This window comes from Maniola jurtina, chromosome 9, assembly GCF_905333055.1.
Source record: "Maniola jurtina chromosome 9, ilManJurt1.1, whole genome shotgun sequence".
NCBI classification, from domain to species: Eukaryota; Metazoa; Arthropoda; class Insecta; order Lepidoptera; family Nymphalidae; genus Maniola; species Maniola jurtina.
In genome coordinates, this window is record NC_060037.1 from 2849917 (window position 1) to 2876785 (window position 26869).

At 33.1% G+C, this 26869-nt stretch overlaps 1 protein-coding gene across 4 annotated transcripts in view; it reads right to left on the reverse strand.

Moving 5' to 3' along the window:
• The window catches only part of LOC123868119, a 114267-nt gene that overhangs the window by 48038 nt on the left and 39360 nt on the right, over nt 1–26869 (reverse strand). The window lies entirely within an intron of this gene.

Genomic DNA, 26869 nt, shown 5'->3' on the forward strand with positions numbered 1-26869 from the left:
CAATTATTTATTCACTCGCACGAAACGTTTTTGGTTATAACATTTCTGATAAGAACCACTAAGGAATGAAATTTCCTTTTGGCATCCATATTTCCTGCCACGGATTTAAACCTAAATACCTTCAAGGAAAGAGAGAATAGGCATCTTTTAGGCAAGCACATTCAAACTTAGACTGTATAATTGCTTTTTCCTAAGCGCGATTGTCGTCAAGTGCATTCCTATCTTGCAAAAAAAAAATTGGTTGTCTGTAAAGTCGGTTTACTGGCGATAGTTGAACGTGACAAGAAAGGCCGATTGTGCTTCTTTGTCGCTCGTTCCGCGCTCTCGCTTGCACTTCAAGCCTTACATGGAACGCCTCAGAGCGAGGTAACGCCGCATGAGTCATGTTTTTTCGTGCGTGCAGCCGGCTCTATCGAATTATAAGACGTTGTCACGTCAAAAAAAAAAACAATTTTAACGAAGACCTCCCGCGAAAAACGGAAACTACGAAAATCGGATTAAGTATGACCATTGACCACAAAATTCATTATAGATGTGTGTAGTAAAAATAGCGATACACTGTCCGATAGTAAAGAAGCAGATACATTTTCTATTGCTGTAGGTATATGATTCTGTAGAATACGATTGACCTCTCACTAACCCGATCCGATTATTTTTGGTAGGGGATAGAATAAATGAGTGAACAAAATATTAAGCTGACGTTGTATAGTCGAGTCAGCGTAAAATCGAACGCCGTTTTTCACCGTCCAAAAACGATCCTCATCGGGTATCGGTCTTAGGTAAAACCGGCTGTCTGCGTTAAGTTACCTTGTAAACCGTTAATATGATTGTAAATACAGCTGGACCTTTTTAAGAATTTACAGCTACTTAACAGGCGGAAATGGCATTGTAAATTGAGCCATTCATAACAAGTTTCGTAATTTACGCTAAATTCCTATGTCCTCAAGTTTGCATATTTTATCTTTCATTCAAAATCTTTTTTTATTTTAAATTCCCGTGGCAACTGTTTCCGGGATAAACTGAAAGAATTTTCACGTTCCTATAATCCTATCCGTATTCAGGATGTAAAATGCTTAGAAAGAATGCATTAAAATCGGTTTAACCGCTGAACCGTGAAAAGGTAACAAGCAAACATACAAATCAACACATTGTCGCCTTAAGAGGAGTTTATTCGTAACGTGTTCAAAACAAACTAATCTATTTCTCATTTTAATAATTTTGTGAACAAGTTCTAGACATCAGTACCTACTACCTATCTAGCTGTGTTTGTGATCTTCCAGATTGCCGTAAAAAATGTGTAGTTTCATAGTTACACGGGCTGAAAGTGAATCTTTAAGTCTAAAATACCTATTACCCAAATCCAAATCTAGTTTTAATCAGTTTATACCTATTTAATCTTTAGCTATCCAACTTTCACAATGTTTTTTAATCCCGTAGGCAATACAGTGATATAATATCTGTTTCAAATTGAAACTTCAAAACAACTTTCCTTTCCATTATAGTTGTGCAGGCTTATCAATGAAATTGCTTTTTGTTAGCTTTTTCTGTCCATAGTTTCGCTAGCTTTTTTTATACCGGAAAGAGTAGAAACAACAATGTTATTGTCCAAAGCCACAGAGTAGAAGTATTTTTTTTTTCATCGCTGAGTGGTTGTTGATTAAGAACGAACGTACCTAATTAATACTTAAGTTATAAGTAGGAACTCTTGAGTAAAGCAATTACCTTATATAGTTTATGAAAGGGGTGCACAATAGGAATTAAGATTAAATAATAATGCACATAATATTTCCATATTCCATATTCAAGCGTTTCTCGAGTTTTTTTTTTTATCGTGGCTACACCTATCTACTTACTTCGAGAGGTAAATTTTTCGATTCCAAAACGGAAAATCGCTTTGCATAAATTATTATAATAATATTATGCATATAGAATTCTAGGTTATCATATGAAGACAGACGGACAGGATGCGCTCAGAATTATGAGGTGTAGAGGTTAATCAAAATGTTGTATGTCTGATTTGAAACATACATCCGAAACTGGTTACCCGTTTATTTATAGTTTATTACTAGTTAACTGTTTTTAGATGGAATACATTCTCACGGACACGTACTTAGGTACTTAGATGTGTGTCGGTAGAAAATTATAACTTGGGTTTCCGTTCGAGTAAGGAAAGTTTTTCTTTTAAAGTTACATTTTTCTTTATAGGGAGCCATAACCTCTTGAGTTAAAATAGGGTTGCGCTTAAAGATGATGATATCTGACTCTATACAAAGTTTTGAATTTCGACTCTAATATGCGGTAGTAATTTGACCTTCCAGTCGAAGAGTCCAGGGTTCGATACCTGTAATCTTTTGGAGTTATGTGCGCTTTGTACAATATATTCAATGGGCGTTGAACAATATATTCAATTGGCGTCGGTACTGAGCCGGCAATGGGTTGATCATGATGATGGTAATAAAACTAATTTTTTAAAGTAAAGTCAGATGCTAGCACGACTATAATTAACACCCATGTTATAAACAAAGTAAACTAATAAGGGTAATTATGCAATGGACATGTGTCAACAGTATAATGAAGTTCCTCCCATAATTCCACGAAGGCTTAAAAGGACGGTGAAGTTCGAGTCTGGTCAGAGGGTCCCGTAGATATAACTAAACTCTGAGCTGTTGCAGAAAACACAGCCATTAAAATTCTATATTAATATGTTAATATTCCATTTTTTTTATAAAGAAAATTCATCAACATCGTTTTGTTAAAAAAAAAAATACTAGGTACCTACCTAATTTTAGATTTTTTTTTTGAAACAGTTCATCAGGTCACTGTCACTGTATGAAGGCGTCCCCCCGCCTCACACCCCGATTGCCTTCTCACCCTGTCACGTACTACTATAAGTTGAGTAGTAAAAATTACCTATAGGCTCTACGCAGCGTCACAAGAAAACAATCAATCAATTCGCTTTCTGCTTATTCCAGTATATTATTTTAAGCAATTGAGTAACTAACGAACCCTAAATTAGTCCACCGAGTGAATGGTATGGTGAAATTAAAGGGACATCTTAGCGCCCGACTCATTAAAATATCTCAAGCAAATTAAGCAGCTTATAAAAGATGTAAAAGCATTTTTAAGCACCATACTTATTTAAGTGATGTTACATCGTGTAACACGTTTTTAAGGCTTCTAGGGAATATCTGTGAGGAATTTCTTGAAATGTACAAACTCTTATGAGTACCTTTAGACATGCCAACTTGTCCTGCAGGCAATTTAACGGCGAAAATTGTTACCATATTCTATGAACTTCAGCTAAGTAAGTGTCTATTCATAATTAGTTAAAATTTTATGCATATATGATTTGTCGGCATATAACTGTGATATAATTATGTAGGTAAGTACCAAATGTGCTTGTAACTCGAAAGGGAAAATGTAGATATTATCCTAGCTGATGCCCGCGACTTCATTCCCGTGGATATGGGTTTTTAAAAATCTCGTGGGAGCTCATTGATTTTCCGGGCTAAAAAGTAGCCTATGTGTTAATCCAGGGTATAGTCTATCTCAATTCCAAATTTCAGTCAAATCCGCCCATTAGTTTTTGTGTGAAAGAGTAAAAAACATACCTACATACATCCATCCATCCATACAACTTTCGCGTTTATAATATTAGTAGGAAGTAGGATCTATATGTCAGTTGCAAGCTAAAAATGACGGTTAATTGATCTAGCATACGAGTACGTTTTACTTTACGGCCACCGAACCCAGAATTCCTCGATGCCATGTAAGTTTATAAGGCCAATAAGAACGTACAGGAGAGATGTGTTGACAGTGACTCTGGATTCTAGATCTAATTGGATAAATTTGGGACCCTAATTGGCTCGGCTACCTTGGCTACTTCTTGGAACTGAACCAATTTAGTTAAAACAAAAAAAACCAAGATCTGGTGGCTTCCAAAAGACAATCGGTAATATTTATACTACATATATTTTTAGGTTTTAGTGCTGTTTAACTTTTTGATTCATAGCAAGCAAATGTCAAAGGTTTGATCCTAGGATCAGGAAATGTCTGTGGATGTGATTAAGGCATTATAGTCAAGTTTTTATGGTCCGAAATGCCTTATATGATTGGTATTTAAATTAATAGCCATTTTTCGTTGTGGGTATAATTTATTTGTCGGTTTCCTTCTTTATTGAAATCAACTTGCATTTGATAAAGACTTTATTCTTGTGAATAAAATTGTAATTTATTGATACAAGACAGAACCCGGACCTTAAAAGTTTGCGTGAGGATATTTTTATGACTTAAGGTGCCCACGCACTCGAACTTAACTGCGATAATATTCTCTCCAGCCGCGACGGCTAAAGAAGTGTGCAGCGCGCTGCCGCGACGCGCAATTCAGCTACAGTTCAGTTGCAGTTCAGTTCGAGTGCGTGGGCACCTTTATATGGCACAACGCTGTGGTGACTCGCCACATCGCCTGTTTTTACAAAAGTATGTAAGTAAGTACCTATTACGTGTTAGATGATGCCCGTACCTTCGTCTGCGTGGATTTAGCTTTTAAAAAATCCCAAAGGAGCTCTTCGATTTTTCGGCAAAAAGTAGTCTATATCCGTCTCCAGTATAACTATTTCTGTATCAAATAATAAATGATTCCCGCGACTTCGTCCACGTAGAAATTTTTTTTTTTTTAATCCCATAGTAACTCTTGGATTTTCTGGACGAAAAATGGCCTATGTCCATCCCCAGGATGCTATCTCTGTACCAAATTTCGTTAAAATCGGTCAAATGACCTATAATATAACTTTAGTGTGACTTTTTCTTCATTATGACTTACCTACCCAGTGCGATCCCGGTTGAAACTATTTCTAAATTCCGCGCGGAATTCTATTAAAGTCTTTGGCCTTAGTAAGTAGCTTTTGCAATACTGATCTGGTTTCTTAATTGAATTTTGAGAAGTTCGTAACTGAACGCAACATTTACGCAAGCTCCAAACAAACAGACAAATTACACGCATCGCTCTAGTAACGCAACATTGACAACCAGAGTGACAAGCGATACAATAAAGGGTACTTTTGTAACGTATAGACCTGTTGCTTATACTGAATGCGAAGCGATATAGTTGCTTTTGGGAAACTTAACACGTCATTTTAATTCTGCTTTGACAAGTCCATGGTCCAAGCTCATAGCTTTACTCTGGGCTCATAGGTTACCTATAAAAGCCCCAAGTATCAGATTTAAAAGAGTCAACCTTTTGTGAACGCGTGGAAAAGTAAACGACACACGGTCTAGTAAAATCATATAAATCTTTCGATATTTTTTTTGGTCGCGTGCCAGACGAAAACGTCGTGAGCTAAGTAAAAATCGATAAAAAGATTTTTACTAACAAATAAATAACAAACACGAATTTTTAAACCTGTGTATTATATTTTGTTTGAAGCATTGCGTTTTTGGAAGGAGTTAAATGTACCTTTGGGTTTTGCATTTGCACTCACGGCTAATAATAAGTATGTCGCATTTAATTGGTGACAAGCTTTAAATTCGTGTCGCTTCGTACTTAATGTATTCTAGTGACGACATGTAAGTTTGTGGGTCATAGGACAACAGTGTAAGTACCATGAACTAAGTTCACGTTGATTGTAACTTAGAAGGAAAACTAACACGCTATTAAACTAAACTGGCGAACAAAATGATGTAGGTAGGTAGGTACTTATTAATTGCATGAAATAAAATTTTACAGGAGAAGCAAAATATCGAATGAAAGCTGCTAAAACTTTACAATATTGTAGGTATTTATCATTTCAATTGAAAAACTTTGGACTCAGTTTTAGCATAGCTTTAGGACTTTTAGGCCGATTAGGCGTTCCAATGCGATACCGTATAGAAACAAAAGGGGTGTGTGTGCGTTTAATAAAAACTGCCATATCCCTTCCAGGTTAGCCCACTTTCATCTTAGACTGCATCATCACTTACCACCAGGTGGGATTGCAGTCAAGAGCTAACTTGTATAGGAATAAATAAAATAGGTACCATTTTGTTCGCCAGCTCACATTTTCTATTTTATAAATACAAGTAGGTACTGATAAGGTATCGTTACCGACCAGTAAGGTATAGGTACCGGTTATCTGCACCGACGTAGACATGCAGTTGTGGCGATCACTTTCACCGCCCGCCTGCTTTGTTTGTTTTATATTACGTACACTCTATAAGAAAAGCTTTAAAAGAAAAAAAAAACATAAGTGCAGTGAACGCGGTAGAAGTGAAACCTTCAGAAAACTAAACTTTGAGAGAACAAGTGTAAATTAAAAATTTATAACACCCCCGACGATCCAAAGTATTTGAGTTTTCCAAAACATCATTTTCAAATAAATAATTATGTATTTAGGCAACGTCCATCTTGACAGCTTGACATTTGTCTATTGACATAATATTATGAACCTAACGGTTATCTAACCTTCTTTTCTACAAGAAAACTAGAAAACAGCTGATAACTCTTAAACGGCTGAACCGATTTTTTTAGATTATAGCTAAGAACACTCTCGATCAAGCCACCTTTCAAACAAAAAAAACTAAATCAAATTCGGTTCATTCGTTTAGGCGCTACGATGCCACAGACAGATACACAGATACACAGATACACAGACACACAGATACACACGTCAAACTTATAACACCCCTCTTTTTGGGTCGGGGGTTAATAAAAGGTAAAGCTGACTGACTGACTGATCTATCAACGCACAGATCACTCGATGGGTTGGGCTGAAATTTGGCATGCAGATAGATAGCTGAGGGGGTAAAATTAGGGTTAGAAAATTAGTACCTAGTCCAAGAGGACGAAGCTTCGGGAATAACCTAGTTTATTACAATATTGTTACTAAGTTTAAAAAATATTTTACAATAGAAGATGCCCACTACTTCGTCCGCTTACATTTAGGTTTTTTTTTAAAAAACGCGGATGAAGTCGCGGGAATCAATGCGCTTGACTGCAATCACCCCAAATAGTAGGTGATCATGCAACCTAAGATGGAGCCCGTCGAACTAGAAGGTGTCTATTCACTCTTCTTAATATTATCCTAATATTCACAAAAATCAATAAGATCGTACTAAAATTAAGTTTTTTTTATTGTGTCATGGAGCGTGAAATACCTTATTAAGTACCCAAATTTACAAAATATATCGATATCCGAATAGAAATACTGAATGACATTTTCAAAGCTAACAAGCCTTGATTCGGCCTTGGACAGCGATAAGATTCGAGCCCTAATAAATCAAACTCCCTTCGTAGAACGTAAAACAGGGTATCCGTTCACTATTATTCAAGCTACATAGTTATTCAGTGGCGTTTTACATACCTTGGATCTTATGAGATAAGTCCTTTAAAGGATATGAATATGTACAGTCGGCTCATACAAGATTATTTATTTAATGGATAGTGAATTATTGTCATGTTTCACGTAAACACCTTTGTCATCATTAGCAACCTATTGTCGGCTTACTAGTGAATACAGATCCTGATCCTCTCATAACCCGGCCACATTTAACGCGATGTTCAACGGCGTTTCCCGTTAAACGTAGATGTAGCCACGATCAACTTACAACGGCATTCACAATGCCGTTTGGCATTAGACGATTTTGATCCCAATTCAATTGCTATAAGACGTTAAAACCGTTCAAGTGTGGCCACTCAATTTAACGCGTTGATTATCGCGATAATTATGGCGTTGTTGGGCATTGATGTTAACATTAATGTAACAGCAACATCAGAATGAGAAGGGTTTGGGCGAAGTCTACCACGCCTGCAAATACGAATTAGCGAACTTCAGTCAGGCAAGTCAAATGCATCTACCTCGGCTGGATCGGAATGCCTTTCCTATTGAGAAGGACCAGCACGAAATTTTGCGATTAATTTCAAAATTTCGATTTTGGTACAATGATATTTTGCCATGTATAAATGCAAGTGCATCCCTCGCATTGCTGGAGCGAGCTGAAACGCTGGCACCAACATTGCCCCACGCTCTTTTATCATTTCCATTATCTTCGATTGTGTACTTTTTCGGGAGCATGCTTTTAATAACTGGTGGCGGAGCGATCTATGCTTTTAATAGATATTTAAACTTGTGTAAAGGTAAGTCTAAAAAGCGAAGAAAGAGGTTTTCTGCGTCATTGTACCCTGCCAACATGTAGAGTACTTTCGATTTCAAAACTACGCAACGATACCCATATCGCGTTACGAGAACTGATTGCTCTTATAGAACCGGACTGTACTCCGGCGCGGCTCGGTTCGTGTTGGTTCTGAATACATTACACTCCTGAACCGCTTCGGTAAACTTCTCATAACAATTATTGTTATAATATCATCATCGCGTGATATAACCATTTTGCGTAGACTTTATTAGGTTTTCCACGTGACTAGGTTCAATTAGATATCTAATTTGTTACATTCGTTCGTGTTCATTGTTCAAAACCACTACCCATACCAATACTATAATATTATTATAGTATTACATATACAAATGCGAAAGTGTGTTTGTCTGTTGGTTTTTTCATTCAATCACGTCGCAACGGAGCAACATATCGACGTGATTTTTTGTATGGGTATAGTTAAAAACCTGGAGAGTGACATAGGCTACTTTTTATCCGCGAAAATCAAAGAGTTCCTCCCTCCTAACCTAACTTCTATTTTGGAATGTACCTTAAAGGGCTAATTAATAAGCATCTAGTAGTAATTAATAAGTTTCCTTTCCAGGCTTGACGACTTAGGTACATTTTTGTAATAGTAAAGCAAAATGTCTATGCAACCAATTATCCAGTTTTGCATAATATATGGAACGTAGATATCTATACAGGGTTATACTCAGTACTTCGTTTGTAGTTTATAAACTTATGCATTTATAGTGTAAAAAAACTAAATGCAAAAATAAATAAAAAATACAGTAGGAAATATCGATACTAATATTATGAATTTGAAAGTGTGTTGTGTGTTTGATAGCTTTTCACCAACTAAACGATTTTGACGAAACTTGTATCTCAGGGATGGATATAGCCTATGTTTTGTCGTGGAAAATCAAAGAATACCCACGGCTACGGGATTCATGAAAATCACACTAATATTATAAAGGCGAAAGTTTGCGTGTATGTGTGTGTGAGTGTGTGTGAATGTTTGTTACTCCTTCACGCAAAAACTACTATTTGCGCGATAACAACGCGACGGATTTGGCTGAAATTCGGAATGGAGATAGATAATATCCTGGATTAACACATAGGCTACTTTTTATCCCGGAAATTCAAAGAATTCCCACGGGATTTCGAAAAGACCTAAATCCACGCGGGCGAAGTCGCGGGCATCGGCTAGTACTTAAATAAAATAAATCCACGTGGATGAAGTCAGGACATCATCTATTTACAGAGACACAGAATACAGGTACAGAGATAGCCTGCATCCTGCGCACTTAGAATACTTTTTATCCCGAAAACTTAAAGGAATTTTTAAAAACCTAAATCCACTCGGACGAAGTTGCGGGCATCATTTAGTTTAACATAATAAGGGTTTAAAATATGTTCATTCAATATTTTACAGATTATTGTATCTAAATGAATTGCCTTCCCAAGTTTTTTAAATTTTCATAATTTCAGGGGTAGATTTTACAAAACTTTCTGCGTGTCCATTTTTCTTTCAAGTTTCTATGAACTGTATCAGACACCATCTCGGGTGCAATTTGTCTGTCAGTTAGTATCGCAACACTTTATATTAATGTTTCTTGATACATTTGATGTAGGTATCCAATCTATGTTGGTATGATAATGACTATTCCAGTGACATTTGAGATATGGTCATAAAATGGAGTCTTACTAATTACTCAGACTACCGCCATTTTATGACTTCCATGAAGAATTTAATACGTCTTTCCTACTAAGTATAAGTTACAGCATGAGTGTATCTACTTATATGTTATATACCTAACCAAATCCATAAAATGTTCAAAGTTGAATAAATATAATTATAATTAATAATAATTATATAAAAATATTACTATTATATTTAAAAAAACATTTTGAACTGTGGTTAGGTACAGGATAGTAATGAAATTAAAGTTTTGTCGCCACGCAGTTGTACACGTTTTTAACCCCCGACCCAAAAAGAGGGGTGTTATAAGTTTGACGTGTGTATCTGTGTATCTGTGTGTCTGTGTATCTGGGTATCTGTGTATCTGTGTATCTGTGTATCTGTGTATCTGTGTATCTGTGTATCTGTGTATCTGTCTGTGGCATCGTAGCGCCTAAACGAATGAACCGATTTTAATTTAGTTTTTTTTGTTTGAAAGGTGGCTTGATCGAGAGTGTTCTTAGCTATAATCTAAAAAAATTGGTTCAGCCGTTTAAGAGTTATCAGCTCTTTTCTAGTTTTCTTGTAGAAAAGAAGGTTACATAACCGTTAGGTTCATAATATTATGTCAATAGACAAATGTCAAGCTGTCAAGATGGACGTTGCCTAAATACATAATTATTTATTTGAAAATGATGTTTTGGAAAACTCAGATACTTTGGATCGTCGGGGGTGTTATAAATTTTTAATTTACACTTGTTATTTATGTTATTATTTTATTTTCGATGGCCTCCCTGCCGCAATGGTCTTATTAGTGGGAGGTCCCAGGTTCGATTCCCGGCAGGGGTTTATTTTATAATTTCTAAATTTCTGGTCTGGTCTGGTGGGAGGCTTCGGCCGTGGCTAGTTACCACCCGAATATACTTATAGCGGAAATTTTTACGTAGTTCAAACTATGCAATTTTTCTATGTGCTACAAATACCTGCCGACCAATTTCCCCACACTTTATATGCATTTACTATCTCAAAAACTTAGTGTTTTAATAGAATATTTGGATCATTATGATATTATTTTACCAAGAACTGGCATGCTTGAACCTTTAAAATAATTATTATTTTCGTTCACGTATATCTAATGATATCATTTGCATTTTGCATTCACTAACTACAATGTATTTCAAGTCTGATTGACTAAGATGACTAAGTTTTGGACATTCCTTTTCAGGACATGAATAAAACAAAAATAACTATATTAAGCACCTGAAAATTTTCTAGAGTACCCATACGACAAGAACTTTTTGTTATGTGTAATTTTTTTTTTAATTCTTGGCATAGAGAAAAATTCGATATCTTTTTTGCCATGGGCGAAATTGAACAAACTCTAAAACGTTAATTTCTACCCAGCCCAGCACTAGCTCTGATGTTTACGTAATCACTTGATTTATCAGTGGGTGATGATTTAGGTAGATCGATTTTTCTAGGTATCAATCAATATACTTAGTATTAGAATATCCTTACGGTAGTGAGTACCTAATGGTGATACCATCACAAAAACTTAAACAACAACTTACTATGACTTATTTTCGTAGGATTTTGATTAATAAAATAATCCCACAAAATAGTTATATTGATACTCATATGTACGATTCAATAATAATTTGAGTTTTTCTAGATCAAAAACACTCAAAAGTAATATTTAAATAATAATCTAATTATTTTAGATTATCCAATTTGTGGTGACGCTTGTCACCCTACGTTTGATTTAATTAATTTGGGTCATTGTCTGAATAGTTTAGACTGCAATCACTTGATTTAACTTACAGGGTATTTTCTATTTCTGCTGAAACCACGACAACTGGTTGGTCAATAGAATAGGCATTTCAAAATATTTTGTCACAACATACCTACATACTGGTACCTAGCAACCCGTGTCTCGTATTATTTGTTAAAGGTACCAATAATTATGTTTCGATGGCGTTCTCAGCGACGAACACAGTGTCTTAGAAAATAACAGGACGATTCGGATTTGATAGGAAAATATAACAAGGTAAATCGAATGTAACAAGGTATATAACTTAAAATACGTTGTGAGATGACTGTGATAGTGTTTAGAACAACTTTCTTCCTCGTCCTCACGACTTGACCCCCGCCGGGTCATTGTTTCAATAGTTGATTGATACTAAAGTCATCAACAAGAAATAGGTAAGCTAAATATAATTATAATAAAAACCTCAAAAGTCCATCTATAATTTAAAATTCCTTGTAACTTGTACGCAGAGTAGTGTTGTTATGGATATCCATATCCGTAACCGAAACTATCGGATATCCGAAATAAAAAAATATCCGTAACCGTAACTGAATCCGTAATAAAAGTTTTGGATAGTTTCGGATAGGGCGGAGTCTAACTAAATACTACTGGACGAACTAAGAGTTAGAGAATAACAGGTTATTAACATCTGATATGAAAATATACCTAATAAATTCAATATAATAAGACAGTTGTAAGATGATTGTGACATTGCTGAGAGCAACTTTCTACCACTACGCGCGTCCTCACGACTTGACCTCACTGGGTCATTGTTCTAAAGGTACTCGAAGTAAGGTACCTTCTGGTGTCATCAACATAACGGCAGATTCACTTTTATTCCAATCGCTGGATCCAGTTACTTCATTCCAGAGCCGTTCACATCGATCCGTTGATCCGTTGAGGCTTCATTGAAGGACAAACCAACGAACAAGCACATTTCCCATTTACAATATTAGTAGGATTTTCTTCTTTCTTTATAGTCGTATTCCTCATTGCTGAGAGTTGTGACTCCTTTCCATTAATCACATAATGGCAGGAGTTCTCTTGGGATAAATAATACAGAGGGTTCCCAGATCCTTCCGTACACAACTCACTAACTAAGAGAACGAGATTTGGGTAAGTTTTTTAGTTATTATCAGATGTTAGTGATAATAACCGGGACAGACAGCATAAAGTGCTCTCCGAGGCACCGCAAAGTCCAAATTTGGACCTCCGAATTCGGTCACCCATCCAGTTACCGACTTGAGTCAACGTTGCTAGGCCACGTTTCCCTCAGGCTTTTGTTATTTACATGGAATGTAAGTAAAATAAGTTGTTTCTAGGTTCTCGTTAAGTTCATTTACGAGTCAATAGTCAATTATTTAATGACACGAATAGTCTTGACCATGGGTGAATGAATACATCGCTTGGCATTATGAACTTGAGTTAAATTGGCTTTATCGAGGGTCCTATGTACAAGTACGGGTACAATATTTACTTTCATGAATCCCAAATAAATAAACAGGAAACAGGCATAGTGGCCAACATGTCGGGGTCCTTTTATGAGAGGGCGGGGAGGGAGGGAAGATTATTTCAATCATTGCCTCATCATCAACCCATCCTCAGCCCACTTTTGAACGCGGACCTCCTATCAGAATGAGAAGGGTATTTGGCCACAGTCCACCACGCTGGCCGCAAAGAATCATGATGATTGACCCATTGCCGGCTCTCTATTGAGCACTCAAGAACTTTGAAATATCGGTGGATTTTTTGACTAATTTAAAAAAAAAACTGAACACTGGTCTCTACTTAGTATTTATGAGAAAGGGTATGACAAAAGAATACATCAAGATATTTAAACCCAATATCTGTATGTTCCTATAGCATTTTCACATGACAGAAATGAAATACGTTCTCTGGTTTTTTTTTTTTTAACCGAACAGTCACGGAATTTAACAAGTAATAACACAGCAGATTCATGAATGAACAGTAGGGTAAAATTGGGAGTTGTAGCTCACGTCTCTAGATAAAGCGCGGCGCGTCTAGCGGTGTAGCTGCACCGCGCCGCGCATCGTATAGACGTGAGCTACAACTTCCAATTTCACGATCGATGTTAAATATAATCAGTAACAAGAGAATGATCAGGTTGTCACAAACTCCTCGAAGATGATTCAATGGTGATATTATTCTTGGATAGCCTACATCGCTATTGACATCTCATTTTAGAATTATTTGGATTTATATAAGTAATCGTTTATTTTAAATCGTTCAACAAATTACTTTTAATGTGTCAATTTCAGATAAATCCTAATGACTCAGGTTTATAAGGTTATTTATGAAAATCAGACGGTTTTAGTTACACATTAATCAGCTGATGGTATCAAGTCAACATACTTATTATTTATTCTTAATACGCGTGCGGAAACTTTAAGACCTTGATAATAAATGTTGGATTTCTTTGAGATCGTTGATATCAGAATACCATCGTATTCCTTATAGTTTAATATATGTACATGATGCAGCCCCCACAAATTCCATTTTACAATAACAACGTCAACTAAATCATTAACTTTTAATATCATTTTTATTTGTTTATAATTATGATGATTACTTTGAGTTTTTGAAAAGGAATGACTTTCTTAGACCATGTACATGAATAAACTAAAGTCGTATTAATCAACAACTAATAAAAATATTGACTATACTTTGCTAGTCATACTTATATTACTAATCAACCCTTAACAAAAGGAAAGTAAATAAAAACTACTAGATATATATTTTTTTAGAAAATTTTATTATCGAGACACCATTTTCTTAAAACAAGCACGTTTTTTAATGCACATATTGAAGGATGGTATAAACAACTAAACACATCACTATTCGTTTCGTATTGTTCATACAAACTTAATAAGCTAGGGCAAGATTTATCTTCCAAATTATAAACACTATCGCAACCAAACATTTTCGATATCCACTGCACTTTTTCTACACCTTTAGCATAAACACGTTTATTATTTAAATAATTATTCATGTTTACATAATCTTTGTAGTTTAAGTATGAAATAAAACCTTCTTTCCAATGTATTCCTCTGTTTTTTTCTATCCAACAAACTTGTTTTCTTTCCGTTTTCGTTAAATTATAAAATGGGTATGGTGGCCTGATTAAATAAGTCTGGATATGGTTATTACACAATATAGCTATTTCTTTTACTATAAACTCATTGGAATCCGTCTTGAATCCTTGTACATCAATGATGACACTCATGACAACTTGCGAACAATATTACTTAAGGGTTTATATTCAAAGAGGCGATCGTTTATTATAAGACAATATGCTGATGTTTTATCCGGGATATCTTGCGAACTTTCAATTTCCAAACGTACGTCTACAGGTCCTGTCTTTAAATTCTCGTTTTGTCTTGAACAGTCAATTACAAACAGTGGTGCCTTTTCTTTAAATGTGATCAGATCAAACAACGGGTCAACAGGAAGATTATAATAAGACTGACGAAATTGAGTGTACATTTCGTATAATATACTGTATTTATTTTCATCAAATTTCAAATTAAGTGAATCGTATGGGTAATACTGTGAATTTAAAAACAGTGTTACATTCGTTAATTTGCAATGATCAAATATAGAACTATCATTAGTCTTACTGTTTTTCCTATTAGTTTGTAGACCAAAAATAACATATCGAGGCTTTTCAAGTTGAGAAGTAGTTTTAATTGACCACGAATGTTTTGTAGTTTTAGGAAGTAAAGGATATTCATATAAATCCCAATTTCTGAATGCTATTTGAATAGGTTTGTCTTTTTCTAAATACTTAAGTAGTGAGAGTCTTTCACGATCCGAAACTTTTATATGCGGCACACGCCACTGAATTGTTCGTACTTCTATATCTATATTATCATCCTTGTGAATTGTTACACTATTTAAATTACTATTACTTCTATTCAGAATAAGTTCATGTTTACAGTTTATAATAATTTTATTATAATCCTCGGCAAATCCCATTATTTTATTCAATGGTATAACAGCATTAAAATATCCCTCTGTCATTTTAAAACCATCCATTTGCCAACCCCACAATGCTGCGACTTTGCTATCCCCCTCATTCATCGATATGTATGATTTTAATGTTGTGGTTATTCCAGGGTTTCTTACGCGATCTATTTCAATACCGTTCATTTCATACCTTATGTCTTGAAATAGAAACATAACAGGGTTATTAGTAAAATTTACAGGTTTCTTTATTTCTTTCCCCGATTGATCTTTTCCAGTCACTGTGGCAAAGCCTTCAACATAAATTGAACTATTACATGGTAATATGTATATGTCTTGCTGATGTATTGGAATGCGAATTTCATCATTTTCTTTAAAGCTGTTATTGTATGGATTGTACGTGTGGATCTCATAACTTTCGATAGAATTATCGAATACTGGGGTGTTATTAATATTTAGAATATTCATACTTTGAATCCGAGTGATCGGAGAAAATCTTTGTTTCTTTTTGTTACAATATTACGATTTGCTTTAATACGTGTACGCGCTCTAGTAGCACGCAAATGATTGATTCTTTTCACCTCATATCCAAGTGTTTTATTAAACACTATCATTTTGCTCTACGTAAATGAAGTCTCAGTTGGATATTTTCTTCTCTAAAATCAATATTGTTACCGTTTTCGTCAATGATTTTAACAGTTACGGATGATATATTACTCTTATTAACAGGAAGATAAATAATATTTTTTGGAATTTCTATATATCGATATCCTGGAGGAACGTTAGGAATAAATTCATGAATAATATGTGATGCAAACCCATTATTAAATGATCCGAATATAAGATCACATTCGATCCTGATGACAGACAAGGGAAGAATGTTAACTGGATTAACAGACTCATGCCATTTATTTGCTTCAAGTTTTACATTTGGGAAACCAAGTAAGCGTCCTAAACTGTTTTCTACGTCAAAATGTACAGTTTTGGAACAAAAAAGCGAGCATGTTAAAGTATTATTATTTGGTTTTATTTCAATTTCACAGTTGTCTAACTTACTCGCAAGATATTCTCTTATGTCATATAAATCATAAGTACCATATGGAATTTTTAAATATTTACATTCATCACCATATGCAAATATGTTATTGCTATGATTTATGTTTGGTATTGAGTTCAGAGCAGAAAAATATAATAAACCGCATTCATATTCACCATCGAGAATAAGAGGAGGTTGAAAAAATGATTCCAACACAGATTTGTGCCCGGTAATAGTGATTGTTACAGACATGATCGTAAACTAAATATTTACTGATTTTACTGAACTATTTATACATTTTATTTTGTGTATTCCAAAAACTTCTTAAAAACTTTATACATAGATGACCGCAGTTATAAGGATGACTACCTTGAAAATTTTTGTAATTATAACTCATACCAGTTCCTAAATATTGAATTAACTCTTTAGGTGGTTTTAAATTTCCATAGCTGTCAAAGTATTGAATTTCATTATTTACTTTTGCATAGGCTACCCAATGAGAGCCAGGATTATTGGAGCTATCCAAATTAACTATACCACATTCTTTTCGAAAAGGATGTTTTGGCATCTCATCTCTCATAAACACCCCTCGAAAGTAAGGAATGTCTTGCGAATGGTTGATGATGTCGATATTGGTGAGCGCTCGTTTGGGTAGCCTTTCTCTTAGTTTTTTTCATTTGAAATGTAAATTCCTAAACTACCTCTATGCGGTTTGATATGTAAACCTTTGCCTATATGGAGGGTTTCCATTTTTTCATGATGCCTCTTTAATTCTGTAAAACGTTTTTTAGCGTCTTTCAAATCATTTATAACTTTAGCGATTCCTGCAGCACCACCAGCTAAGCTACCCGCAGCAGATAATCCGGCAAAAATAGGTATCAAAGGAAGTACTCCACCAGTTTTTGGAATTGGTATAATTCGAGGAAGTTTTATTGACGAGTCTTTAGTCAATTCTTTAGCCGCTGCTATGGCTAATTCTATAGCCATTTTCTTACATTTGGGTTTCATTTTTTGCACATGCTTTTTTGCATGAGCAACAACATGTTTAAAGTGTTTTTTCAAACCAGTGCCTGAAGCGGATTTTTTTGGCGACACTGTTTTAGAATTGTTGGCTTTACTAGTCAGTCCCGACCCGGTATACAATTTAGCTATCATAGCTTTATTAACTAAATTTGCTGCTATCTTTTCTCCCAAAGTTGCATCAGATGCTAAAGCACGTTGCTTAGCCCTTTTCATCAATATTTTATCAGCCTTATGACGATCACTTAATGAAGTTGACAAGTCGTATGCAATATCGTGTTGTTTACAATATTCATCCAATTTATTTACACCTTGATCTCCCCGTGCAAGCCTTTTATACAATTTTGTACCAGCACCACAGTAATTATATCCAGGTAGATGAAGTTCAAATGGTAAATGATTTATAAACCAATTGAGAATACTGCTCTCTTTCATTACTTTTATTACAATGAATGTAAAATAACTATACTATCACTTAAATAACAATAAATAAATTGGGAACTAGTTAGTTATAAAATATTCGTTCTATCTATCCAACTATTTTCACTCGATGGAAATCCTAACCACTTTACAAATATCTTGTTTCCTTTTCTTTTTAAAACTTTTTCAATAAGATAGACATTAGGATTTTCTGTTTTTTGAAGTTCTTCTGCATAAAATGAGCCCAAAATTGGCTGATGTTTAGCATCTTCTATAAGGTAAGTAACAGGATTCGTTTTCTGTACTTTTTTAATACGGAATATTTCGGTGGACCAATTAGGAGTGTAACCTTTTTCAAAAACACCTTTATACTTACTAATCCGCACAAAATCTCCAACTTTTAAATTTCTCTTCTTAAGGATTTTTAACTGTTTTCCTACATTAAATCTTTGAAGTATAAGTTTCTTATTATTTTCATTAACTGCGTTAGGAGATAAACCGATCGTTCTATGTTTAGAGGTGTTATAATTTTCAACTATTTCTTCTAGCACACCTTTAGTCCAAGTGTAGTTTCCTTGGAAACTGAATTGTTTATACATTTTATTTTTTAAAGTTCTTATAAGTCTTTCAACTATAGAAGCTTTTTTAGTGGAATATGTAGAATAATGATTGATGTTAAACTTTTTGACTATCTTTTTAAAATTTTCGTTGTAAAACTCAGTTCCAAAATCTGTTTGAAGGTTTTTTGGAATACGTCCTTTCTTTAATATAGATTCAAACGCTTTAGAGACCTGATCTTTATTTTTAAACTTTAGTGGAAATGCCCAAGCATATTTTGAGAATGTATCAATTACAACTAAAATATATTTATAACCTGAATTTTGTTTCGAAAGAGATTTCATATCAATCAAGTCAGCTTGCCATAAATCGTCTATATCTCTCATGACAACATGTCGACGAGGAAAGTTTACTCTTGCATTTTTATGTATTTCATTTACGACGCTGTTTTTGCTCATGTTTTACTTTACTAGCCTCGGTGATTTCGATCAAATTACTTACTTTAATATTTATTTCTGTAATAAACTGATTAATTGATGATATTTTTTTTGAAAGATTCTCTGCCAAAACATCAACGTATTCTTTTGTAACACAATCGTTAGAATCTACCGGCTGCGCAAGATTTTTTACTCTTTTATGCTGAGCATCCAAATTATTGTTTGTACACTTCAAAGCGCATTCTAATAACACTCCTTTCATTCTTCGCATCTTATTAACATGATGTCCAAACTTATCAACTTTCATGTTCAACCTGCTTATCAATACTGAACACGCTCCATAAATGTGCTTTCTTTTATTCTTTTATTATACCCGCTTCTTTTAACTCTTCAATAATCGAAAGAATTTCATTATCATGATTAGTGTTGCCAGCGTCTCTGGACGCAATAATCAATCTTAATCTTTCAATTAACTCATTTGGATCATCCCAATAGATGAGATCAGTATCAGTTTTGTATTTCTTTAAAACTGGTAGCCTACCACCGTACTTTAATTTGTTTGTTTCACACATATCCTTTTCATAAAATAATGGTTTGATGATTTGAGAATATTTTTTTCCTTTGTCACCTTTAATTTGATTAGCAGGATTGTAATCCCTTTTATGAGCACTAGTACTAATTAAGATATCTTTATATGTGATTTTATCACTTTCAGTTACTTTATTCAAGTTTGGTTTATTTCTTAATAAAAGTTCTATTAAACCAGCAGTTAGTTCATAACTTTTATCATCAATAGTAATAAAAGTTAATTTGTTTGAAGACATATCATCTACAGTTGAAAATTTGACGGGGGTATTTCCTATCATCAATTTTTTGTTAATGCGACGTATACCAAATGGTATAGATACATTGCTTTGCTCGCCAAACAGATCATTGTCTGCCAGTGTTTCGGAAATGTTGACTTCATCATTTAGAAATTCCAAAGGTTCAGACATTTCCTCTTGTTTTTTCGGATTTTCTTCAAAGTTATTATCGTTGTGAGTAATTTCAATATCACCATCTTGTTTTGAGTTTATATTTGGAACTTCAGGCGATTGATTATTTTCAACACTTGCGTTGTTACAATTAGTTTCATGATAAGATTTGTTTGTAGCATATTTACTTAGTGTAACAATTGCTTTCAAAGGATCAGACAGTGGTTTAAATATTTTTTTCCGCCTCAGTTCTAACTCTTCATCTTCATCACGTAATCTTTTTACTTTACTTTTAATAGCCTTTACTGATTTAATTAACTCTTTTTTCAAACTTGTTTCCATTTCTTTTTTTAATTATTTTACACAACCATTGAACTATGTAGTAAAAATTAAAATGAAACTAATTTTAAATTACAATCTGTTTAAATAATTTCATTCAAAATTTTACAAAAACGTCGAAAGATTTTCTATATCTACCGTTATTTAATTCACAATCTTTGTTAATTATTAAACATGTGTATGGATCTTTCCATATATCTGAACATAATTTTTTGAAGTCTGACCAAGTCATGTCAGAATTGACATGTTCGTTATAGATGTGTTTCAAATTTATATCATCTTGTTTAAAAATTATTAAAAAATTTACGTTATCTCGAATTAATTGTTTTGGTATCTTAGAATATGTTTGAGTCAAATAAAAACAGTCGATGTTCTTATGTCTACCCATTGAAAAATAATCTCGGATATTTACTTGGTTCTCGCAAGTAACATCATCAAAAATAAATACAGAATTTTTCAAGGCTTCAGTAGGAGGAATAACCTCTTTATCATCTTTGAAGGTAAAGAGCTTAACAGCTGGAACCATGCTTAAAACTTTATTCAAAAAACAATATTTTGGTTGAAATGTTGTTTTAGAATATAGGTAAACATTTTGAAACTTGAGACCATTTTGATGTAGTAATAAGCTTAACATTGTGTTTGTTTTGCCACAATTTGACGGTCCACATATTATACAGCGAATCGTATCGGGCAATAGCAAACTATGCCTTTTTTGGATTGATGACGCTTCTATATTTAAATTGTTAATTTCCAATGTTACTGGTTGTTTGATCAACTTCATTGTGTTTTCTGTTAAAAAAGATAAAATCCTGTTATAAAGTCTTCACATTATATTCTATATAATTTTATAACTAAAATGTAACATAATGTTAATAACCAATTTAAAGAAATGACACCATACACGTGTAAACTCGGAATGCGTTGCTGTGTCACTAAAGATTTGTTTTCACTTTGCTCAAATTACCCATTTGAGAATACAAGATTATATAAGATTTTACTATCGATGCATGTTCATTCCTGTTACAGCTCTCGGGAAAAACTTGGAATGTGATGCTGTGTCACTAAAGCATTATGTTTTCGTTTTGCTCAAATTACATCGTTTTAGATCGCAAGACAGTATTAGATTAATTATTATTTATTAAAGCTTCATTCCTGCTACAGCTCCCGAAGAAAACAGTAGCCGCGCTCATAATTTTATCATAATAAATATCGAGTATTTTACTTGGTAAGTTATTATAATTATTTTATAACAATGTGCTGACTTTTAATAAAGCATGTATTTTTTTACCGTTATTTATTAATTATTTTTCTTTTTGTTTCAGAATTATGTCGACTCCTATCTTACCCAACGAAAATCTAACAAATCCTTTTTACTACGCACAAGATGTAAACGGGTTCGCGGAAACTGAATTTCAGAGACTTTGCGAGGATTTAGCTCAAAAACAAGCAGCAGAACCAGTTCAAGCATCTAGTAAGGAGATGAAAAAAAAGAAAAAATGCAGTTTATCACTATTGAAGCCTGTTTCACCCCCGACTTCTACATCAACATCCTATGTTATTCGCAAAGCAACTGGAAGACGGCTTCATTTAATAAAAATAAATATTTATGGACTAAATGGAGGAGAACAAGATGAAAATATAAATGGTGATACTCCTAGTGTTAGTGCACAGTATGTAGTCAAGGATAATTACGATGAAGTTATGGATGCTACAGAAAATTTGATAGGTAAAATAATGTCAAAAATTACTCACTCCATATAAATGTGAACTATTGTTGAAATGTAATTTGCTTATTTTTAAATATCATCATATTTTTTGTTTATAAAAATAGTGTTTTTTAGAGTAAGGAGCTGTAGCATGAATTCATTATTTATGAAATAAACGTGGTTAAAAGAATAAAATTGTTTTTTTAAATTTTAAACTATTAATTGAAAACATTATGATTGTACTAAGTACCTAATAATATTAACGTATTCCATGTAAATATTAGGTAGTACAATCAAGTTTTTTCAAATATTTCAAGGGTTCGATTCCCTTCAATGTAAAGGTTTTTTAATTTTGCTTAATGTTTGCTTACTGCATTTTCATTTCTTGACCAAGGTGATAAGGATATAATGTTGAAATTGAAGGTCTATTTAAACAAACGTAAAGGTCAGTAAGCAAACATTATCACCTGCTATGATATCACTATAACTCAAGTTATTGATCTCGATAAATATAAAAATAAAAAACTAAAAGGTAAAATAATAAAATGACAGTGATGATGAGTAGTAAATATTTATTTCAATATTTGCATGCATACATGAACAATCAAAATTGCACAGTAATGAATAACATAAAATCTTGTACAAATTAACAACTAAAAAATTGTACTGTAGTGCCCCCACGGCAACGTTTTAAATTGCTTCTTTAAAATTTGTCTTTTATCATCTTCACTATTTAAAACTAACTTATTAATTTTTTGGGTATATACATTATGATTTTTAGATCTAATAACACACATATTCTTTCTGACTGATTGATTGTAGTATAACACATTTTTGTATTTATCTATATCCAACCTTTTGGTAACAGATGTTGTCACTCCTTTTGCCTTTTTAATAGACATTTTTTGTGATTCAATACAATACAATTTTGCTCGTAAGCCAACAAATTCAACAATAACATCTCCACCCATCTCATCTTTAAAAAACCCCGGAATTTTCATATTTGCTTGAGGGATATTGTAAACATTTTTATTGCTAAAATTGCTGGTATCGAAAAACTTAATATTCTTTTTCATGTCTGAATAAAAATCATCAGTATATATGCGATATAGTAAGCTATCAGTATCAGTATAACAAAGTTCAATATTTTCTTTATATAATGGTTTCATTATAGAATAGTGAAAGTTATATAAATGTGTTTTAGCTAACTCTAAAACAGTAAACCCCACATAAATTGGTCTATCCAAAATTAATTTCGTTTGTTCTAATTGGATTGCAACCAAATTATCTGTAAATATCGACAAACATTTAAAGTTAGGCGCACTTACATACTTTTCTGCTCCAATAATCCTGTTTGTCTTATTATTCTTATCTGTCCATGTATTAACAAGTTTTACATTTACTTGTTTTCTTTTATTTTCTATGGTTTTACCAAAAATAGCATTATTTTGTTTTTTGAAAAAGTCTTTTTCAAATTCAGACTCTGCTTTTTGCCTCAAAGAGGTATTCAATTCAATATATGGTTTCAAAAATTCTTTTTGTTCAAATGATAGAATTCTATGAATTTTTAACAATTTTAGACCGTTTTTAAGACATTCTTTTAAATGGATGTAGTGAATAACATAGGAACATTTGTCGTATAAATTTGCAATAAGCTTGGCATTTCTATGACCAAAAGGTGTAAATTTTTCAGCAGCAAATGGTAAATCTGAGTGAGCGTCATGTATTTCAGATGGATAACTAAGATCTACTTCAAGTATATAACCAATGTTACTATCAACAGTAATAGAATCAATTTCAAAAGTCTCAATTTGGTCTTTGTTCAAAAATTTAAAATTACTTGTAGGAAGTTTCATCATCATTGCATAACCATACAGGTTCACACAGTCTAAATATACCAAAAAGCTACTTGATTTGTTGATATCATAGTCAGACATATATTTATTGTTAGCTTTAGCATACCTTAAAGAACACTGAGCTAGACCACCTCGTATACCTTTTTCAATCATTTGATACATCTCCACATCAGTTATAAGGTCTAATTTTACATTGGTATGCAAAAGCATTGCATCCCAACTTAAAGAAGGTGAAGAAACATAATAGCACGGATCTAAGCAATAGGTTGCTAAGCTAATTTTTCTGAATTTTTCAAAACTATCTGCTAGTAATAGTACATCACATTTTAAATATAAATCTGTATATTCGCCTAAATTTTTTATTTTAAAAGTTTTCCAAACTTTCAATGCATGTTTATAATCTTCTTCCGAAATAAGTTCTGAAGTAAGTTTATTAAAAAAATGTTTTCGTTTTGGTAACTCAGTTTCATCGTAACGTTTTAAAGAGTCTATATAATCATAGCAGTACACACCCTTTCTGCAAATCAAATCAAATAAATACTGATCACTGTAATACCTACGCAAGTTTACGAAGTCGTCTTGATGTAAAGATCTAGCTAATTTATCTAAGCTACAACTGAGAAAATTAAAAGAATCGATGAATTTCAGCTGAGCAGCAGTTTTTGAATCAATTGATATAAATTTTGTGAAAGATATGTATTTTTCTTTATTTTTTGGAATAATATTTATACGACCATTAATACTCGCTAACTCTTTAATAAAAAGATGGCAATCGTAATTACTTAAATTATGAAATATAATAGGTATAAAAGGACATTTCTTTGCACTCAAGTTGCAAATGTTGTGAGCCGCGCCTCTATATTCCCCTGTAAAATGATCGTGATCTGCTACAATTTTATCTGTGGATGTAAATTTTTGTTTACATATACAGCAAACTTTTGCATTATGAAAACATTTCTTTTCAGTTTCAGTAAGTAGTTTCATGGGATTATTTTCTAACAAAATTGCATGTAATCGTTTGACATCATTTGAAATTGTTTCTACAAATTTTTGAGCACAGTTAGCTCCTATGTATGAAACCAGTTCATTAAGTTCAGGTTTAGATTCACAACAAATATAGTACGCGAAAGATGTGGCTTCATGAACCTGTATGGTTTCAGTATGCCCAGATTTACTTTTATCAGAATATTCTCTTAATAAACTTTCAAAATCACCATAAATCACAATTGGTATTCTTTGAGTTCTTTCATAATTATCAAAATATAATTTACTATTTTTCTCTGGAAGAACAGTTTTAATTCTAGCACAATTATGTTTGCATAATTTTTCTTCTGAATTGAAATAAATGAAGCACTCCTCACATAAAAAAATTTTAGACTTATTTTTAGTAAGTTGACTATGAACCAACCGTTCAAAGTTTCTTATCAAACAAAAATGTCTTTTATTGTTTTTAGTAATGTAAAGCAAATTAACATGAACAAGTTTACGCTTGCTGGTTTTGTACAGAGGTCCGTTAATATCACCATTTTTTTCTAAACTGTATATATTAACACTTATGTCAGAATTATTTTTTTCAAATAATGTGATATCCTCAAAAGATGGTGGAAACGACATACCATCTGTTTTTAAAACTTTTGAATAATGAGGATATGAAGATACTCTATTACAGTTTTTATCGGTGGGATACATATGTGCTAATATACTCCACAGAAAACACTTATCATCACTATTTTTAATATTTACACAAGATCTAGTTTTCAGAATTTTTATTGGTAGTGGAATATAGGAGCCTGTCCTTAAAGGATTATATTTATTAATGTTTACTTCTAAATTATTCAAAGAGTCAAAAGACCAGCCTGATTCTGAATGTTCAAACTCTGATAATTTGTTAAGCAGGCTTTTTACACACTCTAAATATATATTTTTTATGTTTGTGGATTGAAAAATTTGTACATATTTAGTATTAAACGACTTCAAAGATTTTTCATTATTTTTTGGCAAAGTAAAAGTCGCAAATAGTTCAAAATTTATTTTAAGAGCATTATGTTTCTCAAGACTTCTTTTTACTAAATTACATATCGTATTTACAACTTCAGATAAAAATTGCTCAGGTAACAAAATTTTTTTTGATGGACATACACGATAGCTTAGTATTCTGTTCTTAAAAGCAGTTCCAATTATTTGAACATTATCGAATTCTGTGCGAAGTAAACAATTAGACTTATGTATATAACTTTTCTTATGTGAAAAGTATTTTTGCACTGTTATATTACAAATATCACAAAAAGTCATTATGAGATTATACTAAGTAAGAGTACTTATTATTTGAAGTTAGTAAAATGCAGTTAAAATTTTCATGCTGGGTATAGTGTAGGTTTAACCCCTTTAAAATCTTCCTTAGCAGCAGCGACCAAGCGATTCGTTGCCTGCCAAATTTCTGAGTTGGTATCCATACATGACTTATAAGTAAAAAGGGCGTGACGCCATCGATTACCCGGGCTTATCTTTGATGCTTCAGCAGCGTTATAGATGCGGAGTTCTAAGTAATAATCGCCTTCCGTTATTAATTTCTCTGGTTTTCGCTGGGTAGAATACCCAGATGCTATTTTTTTGGTGATAAAATTTTTAAGTGGTTCAAGCTTTTGCACCACTTCTTCTTCGTACTGAAAAGACAAAAATAATATTTTTAGTTATTAAAAAATATTAACTCAGTTAATAAAATGTTTATTAATAAATAGGTTTCCATCAATAAATTCAACAACCCAGAGTTGAGTTGCGAAACCTCCCCTAAAGCTAACAATTTATTTGATCCAGCTCAAGAATCGAACTTGAGACCTTAGGCTCCATATTCAAACGTGCTAAGCTAATATTAACTAATAATTAAACAATTAAATATAATGATGTAAAAAAACCATTAATATCTT